The 17,311-nt window shown below is 36.7% G+C and overlaps 1 long non-coding RNA gene across 1 annotated transcript in view; it reads left to right on the top strand.

Annotated features, from left to right (window-relative positions):
* LOC144380494 (uncharacterized) overlaps positions 1–17,311 on the top strand; it is a 135,621-nt gene that overhangs the window by 76,903 nt on the left and 41,407 nt on the right. The window contains exon 2 of the long non-coding RNA XR_013444666.1: positions 10,884–10,942. This is a non-coding gene — a long non-coding RNA (uncharacterized LOC144380494). The remainder of the gene's footprint in view (positions 1–10,883; positions 10,943–17,311) is intronic.

Raw genomic sequence — 17,311 nt, 5'->3', positions numbered from 1 at the left:
TCTCGTTAGCTTTTTCTAATTCATTACTTACCTGTCTATTGGCTTTTTTATTATGGTGACAATATATATTTTTTTAAAGATTTATTTATTTATTTTAGAGATAGAGTGCAAGTGGGTAGTGTGGAGGGGCAGAGAGAGAGGGAGAGATAATCCCATGTAGACTCTGTGCCTAGCTCGGAGACCTATGTGGGCCTTGATCCCATGACCCTGAGATCATGACCTGAGCTGAAACCAAGAGTTGGACAGATGTTCAACCTGACTGCACTACCCAGGTGCCACCCAGGTGCCACCGATGACAATATGTTTTAATTTCCAAAATTCTGTTTGGATGTTATGAATCTATCTGTTCTTGTTTTCCTTTTTCTTATTGTATTCTTTTCTTTTTCACAGTTTGTATGTTTCTTTCTCTTTTATCTTTTAATTATAATTATTTCATAATTTATCTATGTTCTATTTCCTCAATATATTTAGAATCAATTATCCTGTTTTCTGAGTACATCAGAGTGGGCCATTCTTTTCATGTGTTTTTGTTTTTATTGTGACCTATCAGAAATTTTTTTTTATTGTTGGTATCCATGTGCTCTGAAATTTAGAAAAGTCTTTAGAAAGAAGATTTATATTTACATTTTATAGGTGTCTAGAATTTCACTGATCTTGGAACAAAATTTATATTAATTTCCCTGCTTTGTATTTCCTATGCAGCATACTTATTTTAAATTCAGGCTATCCATCTTTCACACCTGCTATTTTGATTTCTCACAGGTTTTTTTTTTTAATCCTGAAGTCTCCTATATAGATTACTTTGTTATTTCTGTGTACAAATGAGTCTCCCTTTTCCCTGTACCAGCTTTATTCTGTAGTTTTGCTTAAAGCTTTTATCTTAAGAGGCCCATGTGTAGACATTAACCTTATTTCCTATTAGGGTGTATATCTGTCTTGAGACTCTCTATACTAATAAGACAATAGCTCATTATCCTACAACTTAGCTTCTGCCACCTGGGAATTTTTCTTTTTTTGAGCTCCACTAGTATGTAAACTTGTTCTGTGATCATTCATACAGCATTTCTAGATCTGTAGAAGGAAGTTCTTATTAGTACAGTATGTAGTTTGCTCCCTACTCTTTCTTTGACCTATTGTAATTAGGCTTCCACTGCCACCACTCCACTGAAATGATTTCCCAATTCTTAATTTTGGTGACTTCATTACTATCATCTCTATTATTTGACATTATTGACCCTTAGATCTGAAATTTTCTTTTCTCTTTTATTTTTTGATTCTATAAGACCTCTCTCTTATTTATCTGACTACCTTTTGACACTCTGTCAGTCTGTTTTACCTGCTTCTTTTCCTTTTTTAAAAAGAAATTTTCAAAAAAATATTTAACATATTTTGAAAATGTATAAAAAATAATACAATGAACACCAGGATATTTAATATTGAGCTTAAGCCATAAAATATTACCAAAACATTTCAAACACCTTGTGTTCTCTCTTTGGTGGCCTGTCCCTCATTTTTGCTCAGAGGGAGATACTACTATAAATTGGATGTTTATCATTCCCATGTATTTCTTTATATTTTTTTTCTTCAGTTTTGTTTTTTTTTTATATTGTTTTGTTAATCACCATACATTACATCATTAGTTTTGGATGTAGTGTTCCATGATTCATTGTTTGTGTATAACACCCAGTGTTCCATTCAGTACATGCCCTCTTTAATACCCATCCCCCCAACCCCCTCCCCTCTAGAACCCTCAGTTTGTTTTTCAGAGTCCATAGTCTCTCATGGTTCGTCTCCCCCTCCGATTTCCCCCCCCTTCCTTTTTCCCTTCCTGCTATCTTCTTTTTTTTTTAACATATAATGTATTATTTGTTTCAGAGGTACAGGTCTGTGATTCAAGGGTCTTACACAATTCACAGCGCTCACCATAGCACATACCCTCCTCAATGTCTATCACCCAGCCGCCCCATCCCTCCCACCCCCCACCACTCCAGCAACCCTCAGTTTGTTTCCTGAGATAAAGAATTCCTCATATCAGTGAGGTCATATGATACATGTCTTTCTCTGATTGACTTATTTTGCTCAGCATAATACCCCCCAATTCCATCCACGTCGTTGCAAATGGCAAGATTTCATTCCTTTTGAGGGCTGCATAATGTTCCATTGTACATATATACCACATCTTTCTCCATTCATCTGTCGATGGACATCTTGGCTCTTTCCACAGTTTGGCTATTGTGGACATTGCTGCTATAAACATCGGGGTGCACGTACCCTTCGGATCACTACATTTGTATCTTTGGGGTAAATACCCAGTAGTGCAATTGCTGGATCGTATGGAAGCTCTATTTTCAACTTTTTGAGGAACCTCCATACTGTTTTCCAGAGTGGCTGCACCAGCTTGTATTCCCACCAACAGTGTAGGAGGGTTCCCCCTTCTCCGCATCCCCGCCAACATCTGTCATTTCCTGACTTGTTAATTTTAGCCATTCTGACTGGTATGAGGTGGTATCTCATTGAGGTTTTGATTTGGATTTCCCTGATGCTGAGCGATGTTGAGCACTTTTTCATGTGTCTGTTGGCCATTTGGATGTCTTCTTTGGAAAAATGTCTGTTCATGTCTTCTGCCCATTTCTTGATTGGATCATTTGTTCTTTGGGTGTTGAGTTTATAGATTTTGGATCCTAGCCCTTTATCTGATATGTCATTTGCAAATATCTTCTCCCATTCCGTTGGTTGTCTTTTGGTTTTGTTGACTGTTTCTTTTGCTGTGCAAAAGCTTTTTATCTTGATGAAGTCCCAATAGTTCATTTTTGCCCTTGCTTCCCTTGCCTTTGGCGATGTTTCTAGGAAGAAGTTGCTGTGGCTGAGGTCGAAGAGGTTGCTGCCTGTGTTCTCCTTTAGGATTTTGATGGACTCCTGTCTCACATTGAGGTCTTTCAAACATTTTGAGTCTATTTTTGTGTGTGCTGTAAGGAAATGGTCCAGTTTCATTCTTCTGCATGTGGCTGTCCAATTTTCCCAACACCATTTGTTGAAGAGACTGTCTTTTTTCCATTGGACATTCTTTCCTGCTTTGTCAAAGATTAGTTGACCATAGAGTTGAGGGTCCATTTCTGGGCTCTCTATTCTGCTCCATTGATCTATGTGTCTGTTTTTGTGCCAGTACCATACTGTCTTGATGATTACAGCTTTGTAATAGAGCTTGAAGTCTGGAATGGTGATGCCACCAGCTTTGCTTTTCTTTTTCAACATTCCTCTGGCTATTCAGAATCTTTTCTGGTTCCATACAAATTTTAGGATTATTTGCTCCATTTCTTTGAAAAAAGTGGATGGTATTTTGATAGGGATTGCTTTGAATGTGTAGATTGCTCTAGGTAGCATTGACATCTTCACAATATTTATTCTTCCAATCCATGAGCATGGAACAGTTTTCCATTTCTTTGTGTCTTCCTCAATTTCTTTCATGAGTATTTTATAGTTTTCTGAGTACAGATTCTTTGCCTCTTGTGTTAGATTTATTCCTAGGTATCTTATGGTTTTGGGTGCAATTGTACATGGGATTGACTCTTTAATTTCTCTTCCTTCTGTCTTTTTGTTGGTGTATAGGAATGCCACTGATTTCTGTGTATTGATTTTCTATCCTGCCACTTTACTGAATTCCTGTATGAGTTCTAGCAGTTTTGGGGTGGAGTCTTTTGGGTTTTCCACATAAAGTATCATATCATCTGCAAACAGTGAGAGTTTGACTTCTTCTTTATCGGTTTGGATGCCTTTGATTTCTTTTTGTTGTCTGATTGCTGTGGTTAAGACTTCTAATACTATGTTGAATAGCTGTGGTGATAGTGGACATCCCTGACATGTTCCTGACCTTAGCGGGAAAGCTCTCAGTTTTTCCCCATTGAGAATGATATTCGCTGTGGGTTTTTCATAGATGGCTTTTATGATATTGAGGTATGTACCCTCTATGCCTATACTCTGAAGAGTTTTGATCAAGAAAGGATGCTGTACTTTGTCAAATGTTTTTTCTGCATCTATTGAGAGGATCATATATATGGTTCTTGTTCTTTCTTTTATTAATGTATTGTATCACACTGATTGATTTGCAGATGTTGACCCAACCTTGCAGCCCAGGAATAAATCCCACTTGGTCGTGGTGAATAATCCTTGTACTGTTGGATCCTATTGGCTAGTATTTTGGTGACAATTTTTGCATCCATGTTCATCAAGGATATTGGTCTGTAATTCTCCTTTTTGATGGGGCCTTTCTCTGGTTTTGGGATCAAGGTAATGGTGGCCTCACAAAACGAGTTTGGAAGTTTTCCTTTCATTTCTATTTTTTGGAACAGTTTCAGAAGGATAGGTATTAATTCTTCTTGAAATGTTTGGTAGAATTCCCCTGGGAAGCCATCTGGCCCCAGGCTTTTGTTTGTTGGGAGATTTTTGATGACTGCTTCAATTTCCTTAGTGGTTATAGGTCTGTTCAGATTTTCTATTTCTTCCTGGTTCAGTTTTGGTAGTTGATACATCTCTAGGAATGCATCCATTTCTTCCAGATTATCTAATTTGCTGGCATAGAGTTGCTCATAATATGTTCTTATAATTGTTTGTATTTCTTTGGTGTTGGTTGTGATCTCTCCTCTTTCATTCATGATTTTATTTATTCGGGTCAAGAAACTCTATCCCAAAATTTTAAAGAGAGAACAACATATATATATATATATATATATATATATATATATATATACACACCAAAAATAAGGTTAACTACTATGAAGGAATAGAATATGACTCTAAAAATGAAAAATAAAAAAGATTTTTAAAAAAGGGATTGATAAGATGTTGGTTGAAAAAGGGAAAAAGAACAATTCAAAAAAATAGAAAAAGAAAAAAAGAAAATTTGAAAAATTAATTTTGAAAGACTAAAGAATCATGGGAAAAAAAGCCATGAATTCTATGTGCTGTAGTCCCCTAGTGCTGGAGTTTGGCCATTCTCATTGCTCAGTAAACTTGGTTTTACCAAGTGGCTGGCTGTTCTTTCTGATCTTCTGGGGGAGGGGCCTGTTGCCGTGGTTCCCAAATGTCTTTGCTGGAGGCAGAATCGCCCCACTCTTGCTGGGGGCCGGGCTAAGTAATCTGCTCGGGTTTGTTCTCGGGAGCTTTTGTTCCCTGCAAGCTTTCAGTACAGCTTTGGAGGACGAGAGTGAAAATGGCGGCCTCCCAATCTCCGCCCTGGAGGAGCCGAGAACTTGGGCCCCACTCTCAGTGCACCCCCAGAGAAAAGCAGTCAATCACTCACGTCTCCCCAGTCTCCGGCCGCACTCCGTGTTCACCTGGCCTGTGACCGAGCATTTGTATCTCTGGCACCCGACCCCGTTTGGAGTTTCCAACCCCAGCAGATCCCTGTGGTGCATTCCCGCGCCAGTCCTCCTGGGGGAGGAAGGGGAGTCTCCCTGGATCTGCCACTTGTTGGGTCCCTGCTGGAAGAGCAGTGGCCCGACTGTGCCATGGATCACGGTTTATGGCAACCCCGAGCTCAGAGCCTGCTCCTCGGCTCCGTCTCTGCAGCCGGCCTCCCCACTCCGATACCTGGGAGCTCTGCTGCACTCAGGCACCCCCGTCTTTCTGTGACCCCAAGGGTCCTGAGACCACACTGTCCCAGCGAGGGTTCCATCCCCTGCTTAGCCACTGGAGCAACATCCCTCAGCAGAGCCGACTTCTAAAAGTTCCGATTTTGTGCTCCGGGGCTCTATCACTTGCTGGTAGCGGCTGACGGAGGCCCTCTCCCCCTACCACCTATCTTCCCGAGTATCTCCTTGGATTCACTTCTCCGTGCGTCCTACCTTCCAGAAACTGGTCACTTTTCTGTTCAGAGAGTTGTTGCTATTCTTTTCTTCGATCTCCTGTTGAGTTCATAGGTGTTCAGAATGGTTGGATAGCTATCTAGCTGAATTCCTGAGACTAGACGAAATTTAGGTCTCCTACTCCTCCGCCATCTTGCTCCTATATTTTATTACATATATATGCATCCGTGAATAATATATTGTACTTTTGTTCTTTTAAGCTATATGTAAATTATTATATGTACATATGCTGCAAATTGTTTTGCTTAATATTGTATTTTTGAGTTTCATCTGTATTGATATCTGTAATTCTATTAATTTTCACTGGTATATAGTGTTTGATGAATGTTGCAATTTATTTAGAATTGACTGTAGTGCCCTTAGTCCTTTGTTGCTTTTAGCATACCATGATGTGTTACTGTTTACATGTGCCTAGTTAAGTGGATTTATAGATAATATACTCTAGTTTTAAATAAATTCAACTTTACAAAATGGAAAAGCATCTTAACATTCTTATAAAAAATTCTTGGATTTAAGACAATGCTAATAATGTAAATTTAAATGAACAAACAGAACATGGCAGAGCTTATAATTCCACCCATAGTACAGGCTATTTGTCAGTCATATGAAGTAATAAAAATATCTAATAATATATATAAACAATCTTAAGCATATAAAAGCAATGATGATGTAATCAAATATGAAAAGGAGTCAGCTAAAAACTGTTCCATATTATCAAGAAGAATATTTTAAATATGGTTTACATCTGCTATTATAAATAATGAACTTGACTTAGGTGTTTGTTGTACCTTGAGATAGTAATATAATAGTATAAAGTCATAATGATTACCAAGCCATTTAAAAGTTAAACATTGAGAACATTAAAAATGGTAATAATTGTGTCAGTGGTAAAAATAATAATTTATGTCATTAAATTATTTCACTTTTTAAAATTTCTATTCTTATCAAATTCTAATATACATAATGTTTAGTAGACTAGAACAGGAATAATTTAGAAATAAATACACATGTTTATTGAGGACACATGCTTAAATTTTTTTCTGGTAGGAGCAGTAATAAAAAATTATGGAGCTCCTTGTTCTAAAGGATAAATATGACTTGTTAGTATTAACAAAGTGTTTTACTTTTTAGTCCCTGACCTTTTATCTTTATCTGGAATGACTTCCTAACTCCTGCTCTCTTCCCTCCACCCTCATCCCTGAATGTTTTAGACTGACCTTAATAATAGCTATTCTCTAAATATACTCTGATGTGGTTTTGGAATATAGGTGAGGTTTGGTGGGGTGAGGTCTGGAGCCTACGACCAAGAAGGAATTCTTGAGACGTGTTTGGTGCAAAATGGTGGTTTATTAAAACACAGGGAGGGGACCCATGGGCAGAAATAGCTGCTGCCCTGGGGTTGTGAGGGGTGGCTGATTATATACTATGGGGTTGGAGGATGTAAGGAAAAGGGAGGTTTCAAAAGGATTTTCGTATGTTAAAGAAGACTCACAGGATGCCAGAGGCCTTGCCATTGTCAAGTTAAGGTTGTTTTTCCCTCTACTAAGGCTTGACATTAAGATAGTTGGAAGTTTCCTGGAGGAATGTCATGCATATCCCCCCCAGGAGTGTGTGTGTGTGTGGGGGGGGGGAGGTTGAAGGGTATTACCTTGTGCTTTATCCTTAGCTAGCCTTGTGCTCCTTCATCATACTCTATTCCTTTATGGATTTCTTTTTAATCCAACTTTTCATGTTCTGCCAGGTAAACACTTATTTCTTTCAAGACTCCATTCAAATTCTACTTTTTTTTTTGAAGGCTTTGACTTACTTAGAGTTAAGTGCTATTAGTTAGTATTACTGTTTTCACATTGCAAACACTTAATGAAGGGCATTTAATGTCTTTTTCTGTTTTTGCTCCTACTACTGGTTTGGAATTTATATATTTGTATTTTATTTCTTTTTACTCATTACCATTAAATATTTTACATGCATACTTCAATTAACACAATGTAATATTAACCAGTACTTCTACTCTCTTGAACAATACAAGGTCCTTAGGCTGATTTAACTTAGACCACTTGTCTCATTTCTTTCATGTTACGTCCAATATTTTAGTTACACATTGTTTTTATAACCTCTCAAGTTTGCCATTATGATTTTTGCTCTTGTCTTAGTCAAACATTGTTTCTTCAGATTTATCTACATTTACTTATATTTTCTTACTCATTGTTCATTCTTTTTGTTTGTCTGAATGTCTTTTTTGCCCTCATTTTCTGATATTGTTTTAGCTTAATATAAAATTATAGGTTAGTATCTAGTTTCCTTAGCACATAAGGTTATTGTTCCTCTGTGTTCTGGATTCCATCCTTGCTGTTCAGAAGTCTACTATCAGTCCAGTGAATAATCCCTTGAATTTAATATGCCTTTTCTTATTAGTTGCTTTTAAGATCTTTGCCTTTGAGTTTCTTTAGCTTCACTATGATTCTTCCTGCCTTAATTCTAAACTCTGATTGAAACTTCACATTTATCTTCAATCTAAAGATAAACTTCTTACCAAATTCTGGAACGTTCTACTTTATCCAACACTTCCAGTTGTTTTGTAGAGACAGAGACTTAAAGTAGTATAATCTACTTTATTACCAGGAACTGAACTGCTCTATATAACTTACACTGCAAATTTTGTTTAAACATGTCTCTTCTGCTAGACTATGAGTTAAGTGGGGGAGAGATGTTTATACCTTTTTGTATTCTTAGCATCTGTCATACTACCATGGGCATAGTGAGGTTCAATTATTGTTAATTTAAGTACTTAAATTTTCATTTCAATGAATAATTAAGTACATTTAGTGGGGAAATTTAAAGCAAAATAGTGCTTTTTCTGAATTATCTGAATGTTTATAACAAAGCAGGCTTGCTTTTGTTGTCTATTACGTGGGCCATTTCACTAATCATACATTTTATTTTGGCTATAAAAACTTTGAATTCCTTTTCTCCCCTATTTTCATCTAAATGTAACAAAGTTGTTACATGGTTATAAGTAGAATTGATAGTTCCATCTCTACTTAATGATATATTTCAGCCTCATAGAGCAACTGAAACTTGTTATAAAACTTTATTGGCAAATAACATCTTCATTTATTTCAGGAAGCAAAAAGAACACAAAATTTATCTTTAAAATAAACACAAGAAGATAGATTTTAGAAGCATTTTCTCATACCATTTGGAAGTTATTATCATGCACTAGCCTGTTCTTTAAAGCTGTGGTGTTCTATACATATACACAGATATTTTTGATATCTAGAATAAAACTCACATTAGTATTTATTTGAAACAATAGTTCTCCCTGCCAATGTGTTCAGAAGTCTCTTACATCAAATGCCATTTGTTGAACTAATGTCTAATGACCTCTCTTTATGATTCCATTAGTTACTACTCAATGGAAATTATTCATTGAAATGAAAATAAGGAAATAAAATTCATGCATGGCAGCTGCTGATTCAGTACTGCATCAAAGCTTTAGCACATTTACAAAATCAATAAAGGCCTTCTAAATGGCTATATTTTCCAGAGCTCTAATAGCAAGTTAAATGATACACATCTCTCTTTCATCATGCCAGCTAAGGATGCATTATTTTCCAGGTGCTTTTCTCTATTTCATCAAAATATGATGCTCAATTTGAGCTTCCATATGGATGAACAATTAAGAAATTGGCACTTGAGTAGGCCTAGTTTTTGTACCACAAAGTTTCTCAATTTTCTTCAGAGGAAGAGCAAGAGAATATGTGTGTGAGAACAGACTTAGTTTGTGAATTAACAAAATGTGACTGGGCACCTACCCTTGGCAGCAGAACCAATATAGAAGAGAACTTGCAACTGTAACTTTGGTCAAAATAAACACCTGAAATCTGATTACTTAGGCAAGAATGGCAGTGACATAGCTATAGAAAATTTATATAATGGCAGTAGAATACTAGGTCAATCCAATGGGTGTTTACTAAGTTCTTTCTATACGTCCAACATATTGTTAGCAGCATGGGAGGACATGAAGTGTTTTTTTCTCTCAAAAAGATTAAAGTATTAATTAGAAGGGGAAAAAAATGTTAAAGCATGCCACGTATGTATCAACTTAACATATAGGTGTAATATTACCTAGAAAGTTCAGTGGATGACCATATCAAAGTGAGGTGGTGCCATTGAGAAAGGCTTCTTAGAAGAGGTAGTAATGTTAGGATGGAGTGAGATATCAGGAGTAGGAAAGAGCTTGGTGCATTGAGTGTACAATGTGTGGAACAGTTTGGCTGAAGCAGAAACCCGTATGAATTGGAGATATAGGATTCCCACTTAAGGGTCAGTTGGGGCAGATTGTAAATGACTTTAAATGACAAAATAAAGAGTCAGAACATGGCTAGAGAGTCAATAGTAAGCCATTGAGGGTTTCTTTGAGGTTTACTATATTAATGTCAGGATTCTTTTGTTAAGAACCAGTCCCACCTTGATTATGTGTGTGTGTGTGTGTGCGCGTGCACGCACACACACACACACACACACAATTTTTCCTTCTCAATCCTTCCTCCTTCACTTAGGGAGGCTTAGGGAAGAAGGAAGTTGGAGCCAGGGCACTGGTAAGAGGGGACAGGTCCAAATAAGGCAGACTAGACCAGTTAAGATCTTGGGGAACTAGTGATTTCCATGAGACAGGGAAGGGAAGAATATTATACCACCTACTGCTCATCCAGGGAAGATAATTCAAAATTTTTAGTATGAATGCAGAGAATGACACTGCTTTCTTTATCTCAAAGAAAAGACCATCTATCCTATGGAACTTTGCCTCTCAGCTCCTTTACAGATAATTTACTTGAGTTACTCTCTTCCTTATGGTGGTAAAAACACTTAACATGAGATCTGTCCCCTTCATTTTTACATGTGCATACAGTATTATTAACTATAGTCACTATATCGTACAGACTCTAGAACTTGTTCATCTTGTGCAACTGAAATGTTATACCCGTTGAATGACAATTCTCCATTGACTCCTTCCTCCAGCTCCTGGCAACCACCATTCTGTTTCCTGCTTCTATGACTTTGACTTACAGATACCTCAGGTAAGTGGAATAATACAGTATTTGTCCTGTGAATGGTTTATTTCATTTAGCACAATTCCCTCCAGGTTCATCCATGTTGTCACATATGGCAGAATTTCCTTCTTTTTTAAGGCTGAATAATATTCCATTATATGTATATACCATATTTTCTTTATTTATTCATCTGTCAATGGACATTTAAGTTGTTTCCATGTCTTGACTATTGTAAATTATGTTGCAATAAACATGGGAGCACAGGTATCTCTTCCAGATACTGATTTCATTTTCTTCAGATATATACCTAGAAATAGGATTGCTGGATCATATGGTAATTCTATTTTTGATATTTTGAGGATCTCCATACTATTTCTCATAATGCCTGTACTAATTCACATTACCATCAATAGTGTATAAGGTTTCCATACTATTTCTCATAATGCCTGTACTAATTCACATTACCATCAATAGTGTATAAGGTTTCCCTTTTCTTTACACCCTCACCAGCACTTGTTTTTATTGATGATAACCATCTTAACAGGTGCAAGGTGATATCCCATTGTGCTTATGATTTGCATTTCCCTGATGATGAGTGATGCTGAACACCTTTTCATATACCTATTGGCCATTTGTATTTTCTCTTTGGAGAAATGTCTATTCAAGACCTTTGCCCCTTATTGGGTATTTGTTTGTTTGTGTTTGCTATTGAGTAGGGGTTCCTTATATATTTTAGATATTTACCCTTTATCAAATATAAGGTTTGTAAATATTTTTCCCAAACCATAGGTTGCATTTTAATTTTATTGATTGTTTCCTATGCTGGGCAATATGATAAATTTTCACATAAAATTTGTTTCTCTCACATGCTGGGAAACATTGAGCACAACCTCTAACATTAGCATGTTAGGAGGCTTTAGCCACTTTACCTCCACTTTATGGAAAGTTAATGAAAATTTAGGCTACAGATAGGTGATGAGTCATTTCTTACATATAGATGAGATAAATTATGAAATTGATCAAATGGTTCAGGTATATATCCCTTCAGAATTTGACATCATATGTTACAGTATATTGCTGTAGTATAACTTTGGGAATAGGTAACCAGTATAATACATTTAGCAACAATAATCTCTGCATAATTATTAACTGTATGGTTTCCCATTAGGTACACGGTAAGCTATAATATTTATTTCCATAGCCTAGTGTGAAAAGTTGAGGAAAGGGAATTAAGGATAGCTAGCAGAGTCAGAATAAAGGAAAGCTTTTTTTTGTTTGTTTTTTGTTTTTGTTTTTTTGCAAATTTTACTGTCAAACAAATAACCAAAAAGCAGTATGGTATCAGGGTAGGAAGTTCACCATAACACTTGTCACTTCAGCACAGGGTCTGAAAAAAAATAGTTTCTGATTATTTTCACCTTCCCCTATTTTACCTCCTGGTCTTAACCTTTTTACCTTTCTTCCTCCCTCCTTCTTTTACTCCCTACTCTCTTTATTCTCTCCTACTGCTTCCTATTCACTCTGGTAGTAATTTGGATATTTATCTTAACCCTTATGAAGCTAAAGTTGAATAAGCACAATTAAAATGAACCACAGGAGTCAAAGCACTGTTTTTAAGCAAAAGAGCACTGTTGTAACTTCCTTGTGGATGGTGTGTTTATGCCTGATTTATAAAGTCCTGGGATATACAGAAAATTTTATATTCAGTGTAGAAAAGTCAGATTGCTCGAACTTAACTTTAATTTGCTTTTTCAAATGACTAAAATGCTCATTACTAGCTCCTCCTTTGCCTCTGCCTCTTCACTAGATCTTATACCCTCTTTGTTCTAACCAGGTAAGCCACAGACGCTAAGGTACTGACTTAATTCTATTTTTCCAGATTTTAAGAATACTTTGACTTCATAAAACACATCAAAAAGATAAAAATTATGTTATCTGAAGTCTGTCCATACCAATGTTGCTTGGTATTGTCTTTGGCTACATTATTCACCTCTTGTTTAATAGAATATAGCTATTATATTAAACAGTCTTCATAGTGCCTGCATAATAATATCAGAATGTATACTCTTAGAAAATATACTTTTATGAGGAAAGGAATAAAGTAGGTGGCAAACTTTCCAGGGATGGTCACCACAGTAAAATGTTTACAACCAGATTTATGGAAATCCAGAAGTCAATAGATAAATACTGCAGCTGTAATAAAAATTTATTTTTTACACAGGAAAAGAATGGCAATGACAGTAATATTTTCCCCCAAAGCACTTTATGATACATTCTTTATCTGTATCAAAACCCAGGGAAGGAGGTTGTTATAAATGCTTAAAATGCTTTTTCAAGTGGAAAGCAGAAAAAGCCCTTCTTATTTTCTAAAACCTGAATGGAAAACTCTCAGGGGTTTTTGTCAGAGTTATATGAAACTGAATTAATATGAATGGGAAGTGAGCAATATTTTTTTTCTCAAATCTCAGTTGGAAATCTTCAATTTGCATATCTAAAAAGAAGCTCCAGAAAAAACATTCCTATTTTTCAGATCAAAAAAGAAATGGGCTATTGAGCCTTTTACTAACATGGATGCTTTAAGGGAAGTATTTATGCCCATGTGGGGAAATAAAGGTGGCAACTTACAGGGCCTGCTTGTCTTTCTCTGACCTCAGCTTGGCTCATTGCCGTTAGAGACTCATCAGGAATTAACATTCAAGTTACCTCCTGAAGTTTTGGAGCATTTACCTGAAGTGATTATTCTGCATGCCATGTGTGGTGCTTTAGGGAAAGTTAGATGTTAAATTGGTTTGATTTTCAATTTGTGAACTTCTCTCTTGAGCTCTTATCTTTGGGTTCCAAGGCACTGAACAAACTGCTTAGGGAAAATAAACACCTATGCTACTACTAATCATATGTAACAATGTTGCCTAATAAAAAACCTGACTCTCTGAGCTATCAACTAGTGATTAGGTGTGTAACGTTATTGCTCATCAGAAATTCTTTTTGAGGGCATGAACAGTAATGCTGACACAGGGCTGTTTTGGAGACTTATATAACTCTACAATTCATTTATTTGTTTATTCAACACCTACCATGTGCCAGACATGGTGTTAGAAATTGGGTATAAATCAGTGAACCAGAAATTTTTAGTGTCTGACCTCATGGAGCTTGTAGTTTATTGGCAGAGACAGGCAATAAATATGTGATTATAATACTGTATGATGTGTGTAATACTAGGGAAATAACACAGTGCCATGGGAGGTCACAGGCAGGGAGCTAACCTACTATAGAGTACATAAATATCTCCCTAAGGAAGGAAGCTTCAAGAGAAACTTAAAGGATAAAAAGATGCTAGCTAGATAAAGAAGGGTCAGGGAGAGTATTTCAGGAAGCAAGAAGAATATGTGTAAAAATTTCTAGGCAAGAGAGAGTGTGACATGTTCTAGTGACTTGTGATGTATAAAATGGCAAGAAGTAGTTAGAGACTAGATTATGTAGGAAATTGCTAGCCATGTAGGAAAGTTTTGACTTTTTCCTACTACAGGCTGCTTTTGTGGTTATCATCTCTTAGACAAGGGTAAGTATGCTTAATGACGTTGGAGCCACTTTTTTATGAGGGCTATACAGGGACTGTCAGAGGATGATCTACTCTAATTGTCTAGGGTAATATTGGGCTAACTTCATTATTTATTATTTATTTATATATTTATTTATTATGTTAATCACCATACATTACATCATTAGTTTTGGATGTAGCGTTCCATGATTCATTGTTTGTGTATAACACCCAGTGCTCCATTCAATACGTGCCCTCTTTAATACCCATCACCAGGTTGACCCATCCCTCCAACTCCCTCCCCTCTAGAACCCTCAGTTTGTTTTTCAGAGTCCATAGTCTCTCATGGTTCATCTCCCCCTCCGATTTCCCCCCCTTCATTTTTCCTTCCTACTATCTTCTTTTTTTTTTTTAACGCATAATGTATTATTTGTTTCAAAGGTACAGGTCTGTGATTCATCAGTCTTACACAATTCACAGTGCTAACCATAGCACATACCCTCCCCAATATCTATCACCCAGGCACCCCATCCCTCCCACCCCCCCACCACTCCAGCAACCCTCAGTTTGTTTTCTGAGATTAAGAATTCCTCATATCAGTGAGATCATATGATGCATGTCTTTCTCTGATTGACTTATTTCGCTTAGCATAATACCATCTAGTTCCATCCATGTCATTGCAAATGGCAAGATTTCATTCCTTTTGAGGGCTGCATAATATTCCTTTATATATATATATATATATATATATATATATATATATATATATATATATACCACATCTTCTTTATCCATTAATCTGTTGATGGACATCTTGGCTCTTTCCATAGTTTGGCTATTGTGGACATTGCTGCTATAAACATTGGGGTGCACGTACCCTTTCAGATCACTACATTCATATCTTTGGGGTAAATACCCAGGAGTCCAATTGCTGAGTCATATGGGAGCTCTATTTTCAACTTTTTGAGGAACCTCCGTACTGTTTTCCAGAGTGGTTGCACCAGCTTGCATTCCTACCAACAGTGTAGGAGGGTTCCCCTTTCTCCACATCCTCGCCAACATCTGTCGTTTCCTGACTTGTTAATTTTAGCCATTCTGACTGGTATGAGGTGGTATCTCATTGAGGTTTTGATTTGGATTTCCCTGATGCCGAGCGATGTTGAACACTTTTTCATGTGTCTGTTAGCCATTTGGATGTCTTCTTTGGAAAAATGTCTGTTCATGTCTTCTGCCCATTTCTTGATTGGATCATTTGTTCTTTGGGTGTTGAGTTTGATAAGTTCTTTATAGATTTTGGATCCTAGCCCTTTATCTGATATGTCATTTGCAAATATCTTCTCCCATTCCGTTGGTTGTCTTTTGGTTTTGTTGACTGTTTCTTTTGCTGTGCAAAAGCTTTTTATCTTGATGAAGTCCCAATAGTTCATTTTTGCCCTTGCTTCCCTTGCCTTTGGCGATGTTTCTAGGAAGAAGTTGCTGTGGTTGAGGTCGAAGAGGTTGCTGCCTGTGTTCTCCTTTAGGATTTTGATGGACTCCTGTCTCACATTGAGGTCTTTCAAACATTTTGAGTCTATTTTTGTGTGTGCTGTAAGGAAATGGTCCAGTTTCATTCTTCTGCATGTGGCTGTCCAATTTTCCCAACACCATTTGTTGAAGAGACTGTCTTTTTTCCATTGGACATTCATTCCTGCTTTGTCAAAGATTAGTTGACCATAGAGTTGAGGGCCCATTTCTGGGCTCTCTATTCTGCTCCATTGACCTATGTGTCTGTTTTTGTGCCAGTACCATACTGTCTTGATGATTACAGCTTTGTAATAGAGCTTGAAGTCTGGAATGGTGATGCCACCAGCTTTGCTTTTCTTTTTCAACATTCCTCTGGCTATTCAGGGTCTTTTCTGGTTCCATACAAATTTTAGGATTATTTGTTCCATTTCTTTGAAAAAAGTGGATGATATTTTGATAGGGATTGCATTAAATGTGTAGATTGCTCTAGGTAGCATTGACATCTTCACAATATTTGTTCTTTCAATCCATTAGCATGGAACATTTTTCCATTTCTTTGTGTCTTCCTCAATTTCTTTCATGAGTATTTATAGTTTTCTGAGTACAGATTCTTTGCCTCTTTGGTTAGATTTATTCCTAGGTATCTTATGGTTTGGGTGCAATTGTACATGGGATTGACTCCTTAATTTCTCTTCCTTCTGTCTTGTTGTTGGTGTATAGTAATGCCACTGATTTCTGTGTATTGATTTTCTATCCTGTCACTTTACTGAATTCCTGTATGAGTTCTAGCAGTTTTGGGGTGGAGTCTTTTGGGTTTTCCACATAAAGTATCATATCATCTGCAAACAGTGAGAGTTTGACTTCTTTGCCGAATTGGATGCCTTTTATTTGTTTTTGTTGTCTGATTGTTGTGGCTAGGACTTCTAATACTATGTTGAATAGCAGTGGTGATAGTGGACATCCCTGCCGTGTTCTTGACCTTAGGGGGAAAGCTCTCAGTTTTTCCCCATTGAGAATGATATTCGCTGTGGGTTTTTCATAGATGGCTTTTATGATATTGAGGTATATAGCCTCTATCCCTATAATCTGAAGAGTTCTGATCAAGAAAGGATGCTGTACTTTGTCAAATGCTTTTTCTGCATCTATTGAGAGGATCATATGGTTCTTGTTCTTTCTTTTATTAATGTATTGTATCACACTGATTGATTTGTGGATGTTGCGCCAACCTTACAGCCCAGGGATAAATCCCACTTGGTCATGGTGAATAATCCTTTTAATGTACTGTTGGATCCTATTGGCTAGTATTTTGGTGAGAATTTTTGCATCCATGTTCATCAGGGATATTGGCGTGGAGT

The sequence above is a fragment of the Halichoerus grypus genome, chromosome X (assembly GCF_964656455.1).
Source record: "Halichoerus grypus chromosome X, mHalGry1.hap1.1, whole genome shotgun sequence".
In the NCBI taxonomy this organism is placed as follows: Eukaryota; Metazoa; Chordata; class Mammalia; order Carnivora; family Phocidae; genus Halichoerus; species Halichoerus grypus.
This window is presented reverse-complemented; position numbering and strand designations above follow the sequence as displayed.